Here is a 16,065-nt window from a genome sequence, read left to right on the forward strand (position 1 = left end):
CGAAGCTTCAACAGAGGTAAAGTAGACATTACCACCTTTCCAAAGCTAGATTAAAAACAAATTATAATTAACAATATCGACCTCTCCAGCCTTCCTAATCACTTCCACACATCAATACTAAACAAATTACATATAAACTAAGTATAAATTTCACATTTAAATCAATTTCACAAAATTCCAAAAAGTCAATTCATGAAGATGTTGAAATTCAAATTTCTTCTCTCTTGATTTATTCTCTCTTAAACATGAAATACATCAATGGTGAATTCAAGGTTTTGATTTGGAATCCAAGTTTGAATGGATATCTAAGCTCAAATCATGTTTATTAAGAAATTTTTTAACAGAAAACAAAAGATTAAACTCAATTGATTGATCAATTTTCACAAATCCGTTTTTAACTAAGAATATGAATTGATTTTTTGAAAAAAGAACATGAGTTGATTTTCTAAAAAATTATGAAATGGTTTTTTTTTATGAAATTGATGCTCAGGTTTTGTGTTGATAGATTAGAAATGATGTTCAGAAATGGTTTTTGGTGCAGAAAAGGTCATTTAGGGGCTGAAATTTGTGTTTCGGCTATACCGTGAGTTTTCGGTACGGTTAATTGGAGAGGAGTATTAGATTCGTGTAGTTCATGATTTTTTTATTGTTGTTAATGATAGCTAGTAACATGTATTTTATATCTATTTAATCTCCACACTGAGGAGAGACCATTGTTAATCAGAATCAAGGTCCAAACATAGCTACTTGATACACTTTGGCTTAAGAAGAAAAGTGTGAAGGTGGGTGGTTTTTAAAGGCAATTGGTAAATATGCCTATTTAAATTCTAAATTGAGGTTTTGAATTGTGTTTCTAATGACTCAATTGTATCTTAAATGGTTTAGATTATTAAAATTGATTTTAATTTTATATAAGCATATTTTTGAATGATTTATGGAAATTGTGAATTTTGTGTTTGGTATGATTGATTTGGATTGTATTGAATAATAATTGAAGCATGGATTACTATATATTAGAGCACTTGATGATGGTTTTATGGTTGGTTTTAGATCCATGGACAAAGACACTTATTGTGCTTATCTATGTTGGTACTAAAATTACTAAATGACATGATTTAAATTGAATTTTTATATCATGAATTAAGTGCATAAATATCAGTTTTTATGCCATGTAGGATTGGTTATATTGACAACATTGCATGGTGGATCCATTAGATATAGATGGCATGCCATAGGATTAGTGTGTACTCACCATTATATGTCTTATTTATGAGCATATAGCTCTAGGAGTATTGATTTTGTTGGAGTGGATAAGGGAGTGTTGAGCCTTTTTCTCCACTCAATTATTGGCGATTTTGAGGTGATATAATGGAGTGTATGGCTACGCCTCACTCAACTGGAGTATTGTATTCGATATTTGGGAGATCGGAGATTCATTTGTCCAATGCATGATCACATGTTTATATTTTGCCATGGGTGTCATTTGCCAATATGAGTGTTTGTTTGTTAATTAAATTATGTTTCCATATGACATAACAAATGTGGAATTATGGAATTATGATGTTATGATGTTGCATTGTTGGTTGAAATTTTAGTCACTTGAGTGCTATAATTGAGCATGAAAATATAATTGAAACTATGTTTCATATACTCAAAATTTGATACATGATTTGCCTTGGTTTAAGTATTTTTTTGGTGTGATTTACTTATTAAATTTATTGATACTCATTGAGCTTTTTCAGCTCACACCCTCACAGCTTTTTGCAGGGTTGTTTTTTTCGACTTTGGGGAGTTGAAGAGTAAGGGCACAGTTGGTCCAAGTTTAAAGTTATTTGGTAGTATAGACTAAGGACTCTTTTTTAGAAACATTAAAGGGTATTATGGCACTCAATTGGAATAATTTGATACACTTGTAATGGACCATTGAGACTTTTATTTGGATTTTAATTTTGAGATGTTATAGTTGTTTTCTTAATGATTAATTTGATTGTTAAATGTTGTGTAGATTATGGTATGTTGCTAGGTGATATCATGGTCATTGAAAACATGGTTATTGAAGCATGAATTTTTCACAAATACATTTTAATTGTAGCTTGTGAAGGAGTGGATACCTTTATGGCTAAGGTGAGTCCATTGTATGATTTAATTGTTGTCTGTTAAACAATATTTTGAATGTTTAAATTATGAATATATGTTGTTTATTAGTTCTCACTAGATTAATTACAATTGTATATATATGATTAAAGTAATAAAAGTTAGCTAATATAGCCTTAATTAGTAAAAAGAAGTTGGTAATCATTTAGAACTAAAATTGGGATCATTTAGTTTTAAGTGGTAAAATAACTAAAATACCCTTAGGGTTAAATCCTTAAAAATAGTTTTAAAATGGTACACAAATAATTTCCGCAATAAGATTAGACAATTATTAGTTAGAATTGAGGTGTTATAAGGTTGGGTTGTGTTTTGGGGTAGTTTTGTGTTGGAGAGTCACTTCGGTGGCTAATGTGTCGTTTTAGATTCAAGTCGGTCCATTCAGATCGGGTTTGGGGGGAATTAACCCAAAATTGGTATGGCTTATCCATTAACACCTTAACCCCAAACCGGTCTAGGCTGTGAGGCCGGAAGATAAGTAGTCCTTTCCAACTCATTACATCAATAATTAAATAGGTAAAACAATTGGATCTAGGCTTAAAGGAACTTGTGTAGTTAAAGCAAGGAATAGGAAAAACCGATACATGAACCTAAGAGTAGATTCAAGTTTAGTTAATTTTATTTAGTTTATTATTATAATCTTGCTTCTTGATTAACAATACTAATTCATGGCTCGAGTATATTAGTAATTATTTTTTATAATTGGCTTAATAGTAGTTTTCTCCAAACTGCAATCCCTTGGGTACAATCCTCAGAATACTTACCAAGTGTTTCGTTAAAAACAAACTATATTACAACCTAACCCGTATACTTGCGGATACCGCCTCATTTATATATTTGTTACTGTAGTATTCACACTCTGGACGTACTGAGGCAGTCAAGTTGTGGGTGCTGTTTTTGGGGATTGCGACGGTGATAATTGTTATTGAATCAATTACTTACAAATAATATTAGTCAAAAGATGAATGAGTTAGATGGTGTGCTAATTTTATTAATTTATTATTCAAGTTTAATTTTTATTTTTAATAATTTTTATTATTTTATTATTTCCCTTATTGATTAAGCACATCAGATCCCATTTTCTTAATTAATTTAATTTAGTAAAGAGGGTGGATTTGGTAGCTCTTATGTCTTAAAATTATTCACGCATTATTGAAAAGAATGAAGTGTTGTGGCTTAGTGGTAGGAAGCTCCTTATCTATTTTTGAAGTCTCTAGTTAAAACCCTTTTGTGCACATATTATTTTATTTAATATTTGCACATTTTTAGAATGTGCTAGCAAGCCTTGTTGTCCACCTATGTTACCATATACGGAGGATTCCTTTCCTCCATTAGCAAGTCAAACTTGCCTTTTTAAAATTAAATACATCACCCTTTTCTCTCCTTGTCTCACTCCCTTGCCAAAAGCTACACCACCCCTTGTACCGTCCATCACCCGCATTCCACCTTAGTCTCCATTTTTTTCCATTTTTTTCCCCTCTTTTTTCTCTCTTTTTTGCCACCACAACCACTACAGTGAGTTTATTTGCACCACCACCTCGCCATTATCTACAACCAACATTTCATCTCTTTTCTTTTTAGTTTCCCCTCCCTTCTTCTACCGTACACCACCGTGAGATGTCGCGCCCACCGCCTTAACCATCGCGGGTCACCTTTTCCTCTACCAATTTTCTTTCATTCCTTTTTTTTCTTCTCTCTTTCAATTTAAAGTGTTCAAACCCTCCTCCCTAAATGTACTTCGCACCACCATTGGGAAACCGCATCCCTTTAGCAGGAGCACTGTCGAGTCACTACCGCCATCGGACCACTGTCTTCGCCGCCTCAGTGACTGATTTTTTCCTTTTTTTTCTCATTCTCTTACCGATTACCCTAGTGACTAAAATACATATTTTCTTTTCTTTTATTCGATTATTTCAAATTATCCAACCATCGATTTCGTTCCATTTTCGTTCCTTCAATCATCTCATAATAAAACAAGTTTAAGTGATGTTTTGGGTTTGAAAATCATTCGTCTTAAAATTTTGTGACATGGTCGAATGGCATAGGGCCTAAATAATTTGTATTTTATTTTTATTATTTTGAAAATCATTAGTACTAATACGATCTTGTTTTAACATGAAGGACTGATTAGCAATCCACCGAGAAATCAATAGTAAAACATTGCGAGAGTGATGAATCCGAGCATTCGAATTGAGGGTAAGTATTGGTGAGATTTTCACATTCAATATTGTAATAAAAGCCATGTTAGTCGAGTAGATCATAACTAAAAAGGGTTAATCGTGTGTTTCGATCTGCGATCAAGACTAGACCAAAATGAAACTTCTACAATGGAGCAAACGGTTTAGTCTACATTAAGGTGAGGGATTTAACTCTCGTTTTAAGTAAAGTTTAATATTACTATTTAGTTAAAATGTTATTTAGTTAATTAATGTGTGAGTACCTTACGTACTGGTGTGGAGTTGAAAAACTCAATCGAAGAGGGAACCAAGTAAGTGACTTAAACTATTAAGTGTTGTGAAAATCCATGATTTGTGATATGTGATGTATGTAATGTTGATCTGAACTCTATATTGTGTGATTTATGGCTAGATTGATATGTGATGATCTAAACGTGCATTATATGTGTATGAGTATGCTAAGATCCATGTTTTAATATAAACATATATTAAATCATGCTAAAGTGAAAACTTTATGATATGAGAAAATGTGAGCATGATACAAGCATATGTGTAAAAATCGAAACATATGAGTTATGAGCATGAATATGTGAAAGATTTTAAAAGTGAAACATGTGTTAAATGGCCATATCACATGCATGGGGTGAGTTTTTGAAAGGAGGAAGCTATGCGACAGTTTAACTGCAATTATGTGGTCGTTATCCATTATTATGTGGTGGCTTGTCCACGATGTACTATGTAACCGTTCATCAATATCTATGTGGTGGCTTGTCCACAAATTGGTGTGTTATTGGATAGACGAGTTTTGGGGAACTTGATATTGGTGTGTAGCGGAGATGGGTAGGAAATCCTATAATTGGCATTGTTCATGAGTGTGCTATTTTTTGATTCAATAAATGAGATAATATTTGAATTCAGTGTAAGATGCATTGTGATATTTTGATGTATTATGCTATGTGTTAAAATAAGTGTTTGTGTTGACCTAACACTGAGTTTTTTTAAAGCTCACCCATGATTTTTGTGCATCTCAGGTAATTCTCATACTTAAGGCTCGGCAAAGAAGCTCTCAGTATAATATGTTTTCGTTGTTAAGGATTTTGGAAATGGTTTGGTGTTTTATGGACTTTTTGAATTTCTTTGGACTTTTTCTGTGGACTTTAAATTGATTTTGTTTAAATGGTTTTGGGACTTTAAATTTTATATTATGAACTGTGGTAAGGGACACTATTTTGATAAAATAAGGTATTATGCATGAATTTTTTATGTGATTTCTAAAACGATCAAAGAAATGTTTTAGTGATTATTAGTCGTTGCAAATATGTGTTTTTAAAACTAATTTACATTTCAAATAATTTTTCATTATAAATGAACACATAACTCTATAACTAAAAGTGTAAGATGTTTTACAAGATCAAATGTTTTCAAAAGGTAAGTGAATTTTCTGTTAAGAATCATTTTGGCCATCTTCAAGGCCCATGTAATCGTTCAGATTGTGCCATAGAGTCTAGGCCCGATTTTAGGGGTTACATTTAATGGTATTAAAGACAGGTTCAAAACTCAAACTTTGGGTAAAAATGTTTTCAAAAAACTTCATGCATAAAAAAGGCTATTTTAGGAAAAAAATACTACATATGATTTTGGTATAAAGAAATCCGAGACCTCTTGAAGACCGATCCGAGGTAAGTGTTCTTTAGATGTGAAACTATAGAATTGTGAAAATTATATATTGTGAAACTATAAGAAACTGTAGAAAACTTTTGACTGAGACAAACATCAGAGTGTGAAAATGATAAATAGTGAAACTCGTATAGAAGTGATAAAATGAAAATTTCCATTCAAAAAAATATTCAAGTGATAATGATAAAAAAATTATCTATTTTGACAACATAAAATTTTAAAATGAGTACTCGCGGTGTTAGAACAAGGGGCATGAGAGCACATGAGAATCAGGTTAAGGAACCCAAACCAACTTATCCGCGTCTCGGGTGCGAACCCTTGAACCTATTGCAGAGAATGTAGAGTGAGAACTTACTATTGACGAGAGTCAGTAATAGCCCACGAATGAGGTTGTATCACAGGTCGTGCTATGAGTTTTGGAATGAGTGGCGTGTTCCTAATTTGGTGTTAGCAGTTGGGGCATTATTGTTGAGAGGCTCCAATTGAGGAGTGTCGAACTGTTTCAGGGCATTGCTGGGATGACCCCCACTATAGTTGAGTATTGGTTGGAGGCTACAGAGAGGATTCTTGATGATATAGAGTGCAACCTTGAACAAAAGCTTAAAGGGATTGTGACATTACTGCGTGATAAGGCCTACTACTGGTGGCAAGCTATTGTGAGAGGCACCCAAGCTGATCACTTAACATGGGATTACTTTCTGGAGGCATTCTAGAAGAAATATGTGGGTGTGAGATATGTGGAAGCTAGGAGGCTTGAGTTCATTGAGCTGAGGCAAGGTAATATGTCCGTGGCAGACTACAAGGCGGAGTTCTTAAGCCTTAGTCGTTATGCTTCAGGAATGGTAGCTGATGAGCAAGATAAGTGTGCTTAATTTGAGTTCAGGCCTAGATCTGATTTGATGATGCAAGTGGTTCCACTGCATGAGAGAGTCTTCGAAGCTTTGGTAAAGAAGACCAAGACCTGTGAGGAGTTAGACGCATTGAGCGTGAATGGAAAGAGCAAGTGAGAGCTCTAACTAAAAGAGATTTTGGTTCTAGTGGAAAGGCTCAGTGTCCAGTTAAGCAAGCCAGACAAGATCGACCTTGCCAGAACTATTTTGTAGCAGGGGATAGTACTTAGTCCCTTAGGACATTCTATACAAGTTAACAAAATCCATAAGTGATGCCCATTGTAACTATAAGGTGAGGAATTTTGTGCCGACCTTATGGAACCACCCTTTATAGAATTTGGTCTCATATTGGGAATGGATTGGTTGAGTGAGCATCGAGTCATCTTAGACTGCGACACTAAATGAATTACTTTGAGGAATACTTCTAGGAATCAGATTGTTGTGATTGGAGAGCGTTGGAATTATCATACAAATGTGATTTCCACCTTGGTAGTAGAGAAGTTGGTCCATAAAGGGTGTGATGCCTACCTCGCATACATCTGGGACACAATTGTGGATAATGCTGCATTGTAGAACATTTAAGTAGTGAAGGAGTTTCTTGATATTTTTCCTGAGGAGCTGCCTGTTCTACCTCCTGAACCTGAGATCCTATTTAGAATTGAGTTACTGCCTGGGACAGTACTGGTGCCCATTGCACCCTATCGCATGGCACCTAAAGAACTCAAGGAGTTTAAGGCTCAGTTACAAGAATTGCTGGATTGTGGCTTCATAAGGCCAAGTGTTTCACCGTGGGGAGATCTAATATTTTTTGTGTAAAAGAAGGATAGATCTTTGAGGCTTTTCATGATTACTGTCAACGGAACAAGTTTACTGTGAAAAGTAAGTACCCATTGTTCCAAGGTGCTACGGTCTTCTTTAAGATCGATCTGAGGTCGATATACTATCAGTTGCAAGTGAAGGAGGTTGATATGCCGAAGACTACTTTCAAGACTTGGTATCAGAACTACGAGTTCTTAGTGATGCCCTTCGGTCTTACGAATGCTCTTGTCGCATTCTTGGACTTAATGAATAGGACCTTTCAACCCTATCTTGATCGCTAAACAAGAGAAGAGAAGAAGTGGTAAACAAAAATAAGGTTCAGGAAGATAAGAAAGAACAAAAGACGATTGTCAAAGAATACAAACCTCGAGTACCATATCCTAAAGCGACGAACAGAGATTATACAAACAAATAATATGGTAAATTTCTTAAGCTTCTTAAAAACTTACACATTAACTTATCGTTTGTTGAAGCCCTTTCATAGAAGCCAAATTACATCATATTCTTAGAGGAGTTGTTAGCAAACAAGAGGAAGTTAGATGACTCATAAATTTTGTAACTTAAAACAAACTACCCAACAAACTAATAGATTGATAATGCTTTCCCTGATTGGTAGTTTAAATATTTATAATGCTTTGGCTGATTTAGGGGCCAGTATTAATGTCATGCCATACAAAATGTTTAAACAACTAGGTCTTGGGAAACCCAAACAAACTAGAATGAGTATTCAATTAGCGAATAGAACTATCAAATATCCTAGGGGTGTTATTGAGGATGTACTTGTGAAAATTGATAAATTCATATTCCTCGTTGACTTTTTTATGTTGGACATGAATAAGGATAGTGAGGTACCTTTGATCTTAGGTCGACCCTTTTTAGCCACTGCTAGGACTATTATCGATGTTGGTATGGGTGAACTTGTGCTTCGTGTGGGTGACAAAAAGACTATTCTCCAAGCACGTGATTTTATGAGAGCTTCTAAGGATCGAGATGATATTCAATATTTTGTAAATGTTAGTAACCATGTGGATCAACCTTCTTTTCAGGAAATCCCTCATGAAAACATGATGGAGCCATGTTTCAGTCAAGGCCATAGAAACATAACAACATATGAAGAGTGAATGGTGCAACTTGATGAACTAGATGAATGGCTAGCACATGTCTAGGAGAAATTGAAAAAACATGATGAAGAGCCAAAGCGACACCATGATGAACATGCGAGTAGAACAAACCAATTAAAGGTTGGGGACAAAGTACTACAAGACAAGTCAGATCCATGAATTTCCCGTTTAGAGCTTGAGTCAAATGGATCAAACCTATTTATGGTGTTGAATGTCTGTCCATACGGTATAGTAGACGTAACTCATTTTGAGTATGACACATTTAAGGTAAACAATACTTGACTCAAACCTTATTTTGGTAATAAAATTGACAATAAGGAAGAAGAGTTTCGACTCCGGAACCACCGTGACCGTGCGCATACAAGGTAAGTCAAGCTTAGATTCTAAATAAGTGCTTCTCGGGAGGCAACCCGAGTGTTTAACTTCTGCTAATTCTTTTAAATGTATTGTATGCTAATTTAAAATTAATTAAATTAAAATTTTAATTAAAATTAAAAATATATATGTTTTTTACCCACACGACCTGGACACACGGGCATGTCCTAGGCCGTGTGTACAAGGGAGTGTTCTACAGTGAGTTACACGGTGTGAAGACATGGACGTGTAGGTCACACGGCCTGGACACATGAGCATGTCCTTAGCTGTGTGAGTTCTGGGACTTAATTTTTTCCAAAATTCAATTGTTACACAGCCGTGTGAGTCACACAGCTTGGACACACGGGCATGTCCTAGGCCATGTGAACACTGGAGTTAATTTTTCAAATTTAATTTCAAGTCAAAGAGTTACATAAGCCATAGACATGGCCGTGTGCGAGACACGGCCTATCACACGGGTGTGTGTGAAACAGTGTGCCTCACACGACCACATACACGGGTGTGGGAGAAGTGAAGGAATATTACACACGGCCTGACACACGACCGTGTGTGCCACATGGGTGTGTCCAAGGCTGTGTGAAGAATGGGCTTGGATTTTGAATTGCACACGAGCCAAGGAAGTGACATACGGCCATGTGTCATGGCTATGTTGCCCAAAACGGGCCTTTATATAACCGTGTACCCTAAATTAATTCTCTTTCACTTTGTCTTCTTCCCAATCTCCCAAAAACGAACCCTATCCATTGCTCCTCACCATCTCGACATCGCTGGCTATCGTGCACCTTCGTCCTCCCACTCCGGCCCCCTATACCCTTGCCCTTTACTTTTTCCTCCTTCTTTCCCGACCACCCCTTTCCATTTCCCCACTTCATAGAACCACTGTTCCTTTTTCCCCTTCCCTCCATCCTTCCCCTCTCTCCCCTCCTTTCACCATCGACCAACCCCTACCTACAACCCGACCTAGCCTTGTCTCACCCCCACCGCACAAATACCCCCACGCCCTTCCCCTCTCCTTTCACTTCTTCCTCTTCCCCCTTTAAACTGTCCACCACCTTTGCACACCCTTAACTGAACCCCGTCTCCCTTCCCACCATCCGTCCTCCCTCCCTCTTTCGCACAGTCGCGCGAATCTTCGATCATTGCCACCGTCCCATCGTCGTACCCTACTCTTTACCATTATTCTTTGTATTTTTATTATTTATTTATTTTATTCATTTACTTCTTTTCTTATTATAATTTTTATTCTTATTATTTTTAATTATTCTTAGTATCATTATTATGGTTCACCTAATATTTCTATTATTTTTATTTTAATTTACTATTTTTATTATTTTGGTCTTATTATTTTACTTCTTCTTATTAGTAGTAGAGTTAGTTTATATCGTCACTTTTATTTTCATTATTGTTTTCTTGTTTTATTATACCTATGTTAGTTTGAATATTGGTCAGTTACCTACATAGTTATTGCTTGATTGGTTTCAGTTGCATATTGTTTTAGGAATGGATTTTTGGTCTAGTCGTTTTAGGATTTGATGTTCGTCATGTGAGGCTTTTTACCACTGTATGGTCATTTACATACTGATATGTCTGCTCATCTACTCGTTTATATACTGGTGTTTATTTACTAATTTTCTAATATTGTGATGTTTTCTCTTATTCCAGACTCACCATGACAAACACGAGAGGAAAATCTATGGTTGCCATCCTCGCTTCGAAAAAGTAGAAGACACTAGGCGCGACCTCTTCTTCGGGTGCTTCCACTGATGCACGCCATTCGTGTTTGCGATTTTCACAAGGTCTCCAAGAGGACCTCAATTAGCATCTACGAAATTGACCATTTGGATTAGGTCGATGTATTGATTGAGCAGCTTTAGAGTAGGTCCAGTTAGCTTATAGAGTGTGTACCTTGATTGCCACAGCTCCTTGGGACCAGTTCTTCTCCATCATCGAGCCCACCTACTTGAAGCTTGCTCTTAAATTTTGTTCGACATTCCTCTTACAACACGTGATGCCGACCCATGATGAGCCACGCACTATTACTTTTTGACTCAGTGGTACAACACATCATATGAGTGTCCCAGAATTCGAAGTTGCTTTAGGACTCTATCCTGAGGAGTTCATGAGTACCGAGGGGTTCCCCAGTTTATGCCAGCACATTCATTACTCGCCATCTCTATGTTGGGTAGACCTTACTGCGAGTACAACGCCCTATAACCTGTGTAATCATAGAAGTAGGACGACATAAATCTACCAAATTAAAGTTAAATCTAATAGGGGAATCCATAGATCGAGTTAATGCAACAATAGGGTTTTAATTAGATAGAGATTTCAATTAATCAATGTAACACCCCGAACCCGAGACCGACACCGGAGTCGGACACGAGATGTTAACAAACTTTGAAAAAATTTTTTTTCCAGACACTGCCCAGTCTGAGTACTAGTCGCTTCAAAAATCATATCTTGAGTTTCACAACTCAAAAATCAGTTTTGTGATTTTTCCCTGAAACTAGACTCATGTCCCCACCTATGTATTTTTTTCTAGAATTTTTGGTCGGGCCAATTAGTACAGTTTATTAGTCAAAGTCTCCCATGTTACAGGGGTCGACTACACTGACCTTTTCCCATTACGACTAGGATATCTCTCTGTACAGAGCTTCAATACTGATGCCGTTTGTTTCTATGGAAACTAGACTCAGAGAGGAATCCATAAATATATGGTATGACCCCTAATTATCTCTGGTCAATTTATAGTGAATTTCCAAAGGCGGAACAGGGAATCCAGAAACTGTTCTGGCCCTGTTCCACAAGAACCCGAATATCTCTTACTGTACTGTTCCTATAATTGTTTCGTTACTTCCATATGAAAGTAGATTCATCAAGGTTCGATTACATAATTTATTCACTATTTAATTCCACTCCTACGAATTCTTGTGATTTTTCCAATCCACACCACTGCTGCTATCAGCTTCTGTTTTCAAAGTGAACCTTACCTAATTTGGGGTTTCATGGACCAACTAGGGCCTTGTCATACATAAGCCCACATATGATCATACTTAGCCATTCTAGTGGCTGATCATTTGCTCAACACTTCCATTCCAACTATAGTTACATCATGAAACCATCTATACATTCATAAATACGAATGGTCTAATGCCATACTCCACTTCTACAAGCCATTTTCGCATGGCTGTACACTTATACATTTCACAAAGTACTCGAAAGACAACAATGGGTAGTCCTATACATGCCATAACAAAATTCAACCAAAATAGTACCCAAAAGAGCCTTTGATAGTGTGGGCGACTTCGACTTCAAGATCCCGAGTCCGATAGCTGGAGAACCAAAAATCTATAAAACAGAGGAGCAATGTAACGAGTAAGCAATTTATGCTTAGTAAGTTTGAGCAAGGAATTCCAGCATAAACAAAGAATATCACACATTTAGCTAAACGGAATATTTCATAATACGCAATTTATCGATATTAAACTTGCTTCACAACATTAACAACCCTTATGCACATACACAATAGACTAACTTAGCCGAAGGCCGATAGCTCGTTTATCAACTGAGCGAACATTTATTTGTAAGGGCTCGATTAAATTCAACACATACGTAACATATCCCCATATTGGGATGTTTTTCGAGTATTCGCTGAAATTTTACAGCAAGCTCATTCATTACCAAATCACGTACCTTCGGGATTTAACCGGATATAGCTCCTCGTTCAAATGCCTTCGGGACATAGCCCGGTTTTAGTAACTCACACAATGCCTTCGGGACGTAACCCGGATTTAACAACTCGCACGAATGCCTTCGGGACTTAACCCGGCTTTAATAACTCGCACGAATGCCTTCGGGACTTAACCCGGATTTAGTATCTCGCACAAAGGCCTTCGGATCTTAGTCCGGATATATTCGCTTAGCACAAAGCCTTCGGGACTTAGCCCGGACAGCATTCAATTAATCATGCACATCTAACAATAATTCATGGTACATTCATATTTCATTTTCGTTTACGAAACTCAAACTCAAGGCACATATTGTCCTTGCACATTCGGCTCAATAGCCACACATAGAGCATGATTTAATCACATCGAAATTTAAGCTCTCTTACTCAAGAACTTACCTCGGGTGTTGTTGAACGATTCCGCTAGCTATTCAACCACTTTTTCCTTCCCTTTATCGGTTTTATTTCCCCTTTGCTCTTGAGCTTAATCAAACAAATAAATTGATTTCATCATTTAGGCATCAAAAGATGAACACAAGGCACTTAGCCCATATTTATACATTAGACATTAAAGTCTCATACATGCAAAAATCATGCATCAACACAACATATTAGCTAATTTCTTTGCCCTTGGCCGAATATGCATGTCCATTTTTGGGGTCGATTTCAACACTTAATACACACATATACACACTAGTAAAGCATCCTCCCCCTTTTCATCAATTTAACACATGCATTGCTCATTAACATGCAAAGTTACATTCGGCCTTAGCACACATCTTGCTAGCCGATTCTTCTCCATTTAGCAACCAATGCACATATGTGCTCACACAAAAAAAATGCTAAAAAGGAGGTTCAAGAATCATCAAGCCATCATCACATGCATCATTAACAAGCTTCATATTTTGCATGCAATGGCATTAACACAACCTCCACCTAGGCCGAATCTTAACTCATCCTCATGCCTCATCACCACAACATCAAACATCAACCAAGAATGATGCATCCATGGTCAAGTGCCATTTCCATCACATAGCAAGATTTAGACCATGGGTTAGGTAGAACTCAAGCTAACAACTAAAACATGCATGCCTCTCATGGAACATCATCAAACATACCTTAGCCTAGCTACATGCATGGCCGAATCTCTTCACCTTTCTTCTTCTTTCCCCCTTAAAATTTTTGGCCAAGGATGAACCAAAGGATGAGAAAATTTTTCTTTGTTTTTCTTTCTAGTTTTGGCAAGCATGAAGATGAGAAAAGGATGAACAAAATTCCCCCTTTCTCTTCTTTAGCTCACGGCAATGGGGGGACAAACACTACACACACATTTTTTTTTCTTTTGTTTTCCATTTCTTTATTACCCATACTCCTTATTTTATTCTTTCACTAACAAAACATGTTTCATGACATGTTTTGCCCATCATTCCATGTCATGGCCGGCCACTACTCATTAGGGGGGAAATTTGACATGCAAGTCCCCCCTTTGTCCACATGCACTATTAGGTCCTCACACATTGACCTATCACATTTTAGAATTTTCTCACATAAGTCCTATTAACTAAATTCACATGAAATCAACCAAATTGAAGCTTGAAATTTTCACACATTCATTATTACATATTCTAGACAATAAGTATCAACATTCAAACATTTTAGTGACTCGATTTAGCGGTCCCGAAACCACTTCCCGACTAGGGTCAACTTTGGGCTGTCACAATCAACCTAGAGTCAGTTGCTCTTACTCTCAAAAGAGATATTAGCATAATTGAGGGATTTCTATGGATCAAGACACCAAGTGAATAAATCGTTTAATTCAGATTCATAAGAATATATGAAGTCTAGGCAGATTTTTTCCTGGGTATTGTCTCTCTCATTAGTTATCTTTTGATTATTTTCTTGATTTATTTTCTGTTGATTTCTTAGTTAAAATCAATTTAGTAAATCTTAGTTTAAATAATCACTCCAAATTGTCAGCTAAATAATAAGAAAATGATAATTACTAATACTTTTAGTCCTCGTGGATATGATATCTGTACTCACTTTAGCTATACTATTTATCGATAGGTGCACCTGCCCTAGTCATACTTTTAGTTAGTTTCGTGACACATTATTTTTTATTGAACTATGGTTATAAAGGGCATGTATAAGGTTTAATGTCATTTATACTTTTGTTGTTTTTTGGTTACTTTTATAAATGGTTGTATGCCTATATAGTATAATTAGCTTGTTTCAGTTAAAGGCTATATACAAATGGTCATTTTGATGTGAGTATTTTGAATGACGAAATCGCTTGATAATAGTTGATACTAGGTCGCTATCTTATCTCTTTTTTTATGATTAAGAAGTGACATTATAGCTTTGTTTTGATTGATGTTGTTTTGGTATAAATGAGGTGCCTTTGAATGGCATATTGGTTAAGAGAATTAGATTGATTGAATTGATATGTTTATGATTATTTGAATTGTGTTTAGGTCTATTGAATACATGCACAAATGAAGTAGCTTGTTAGGCAAGTTTTGTCGTGAATTATCTTATTTTAGGGGCTAATTATAGAGCTTATGACCTGGGACACAGGCTATCACACTGCCTGGCCACACGATTGTGTGTCACTTTTTATTTTAGGTACAGGTTTCACACAGTTTGGTACATAGTCTGAGACACGACTGTGTGTACCAAGTCAATGAGTTACACGGCTTGCGACATGGCCGTGTGGCCCTATTTCAAATATCCACATGTGTTGGGACACAACCGTATGACCCTACTTTGATTGTCCATACGGTTTGGGCTATGTCATTCAGCCTAGCAACACACTCGTGTGACCCTTGTTTTCAATTTTTTCATGTTTTCCCATAAGTTGTGATCCCTGATTGTTTCCAAATTGTTTTTATGGTCCTGAATGCATATTATTGCCAAGATTAAATTGAGTAATTTGAAATTAATTTGTAAGTTGAATTATTATTCTATATTGAAATTAAATGTTCTATTTTGTATCATAACACTATGTAACCCTAATCTGGCAACAGTGATGGGTTAGCAATGTTACATTTAGTGGTATAGAGTATAGAATACATGCCATTTTATAACCTGTAATAGTGTGATATCTCCTAACTGAAATTGAATTATGT

The sequence above is a fragment of the Gossypium hirsutum genome, chromosome D08 (genome assembly GCF_007990345.1).
Source record: "Gossypium hirsutum isolate 1008001.06 chromosome D08, Gossypium_hirsutum_v2.1, whole genome shotgun sequence".
In the NCBI taxonomy this organism is placed as follows: Eukaryota; Viridiplantae; Streptophyta; class Magnoliopsida; order Malvales; family Malvaceae; genus Gossypium; species Gossypium hirsutum.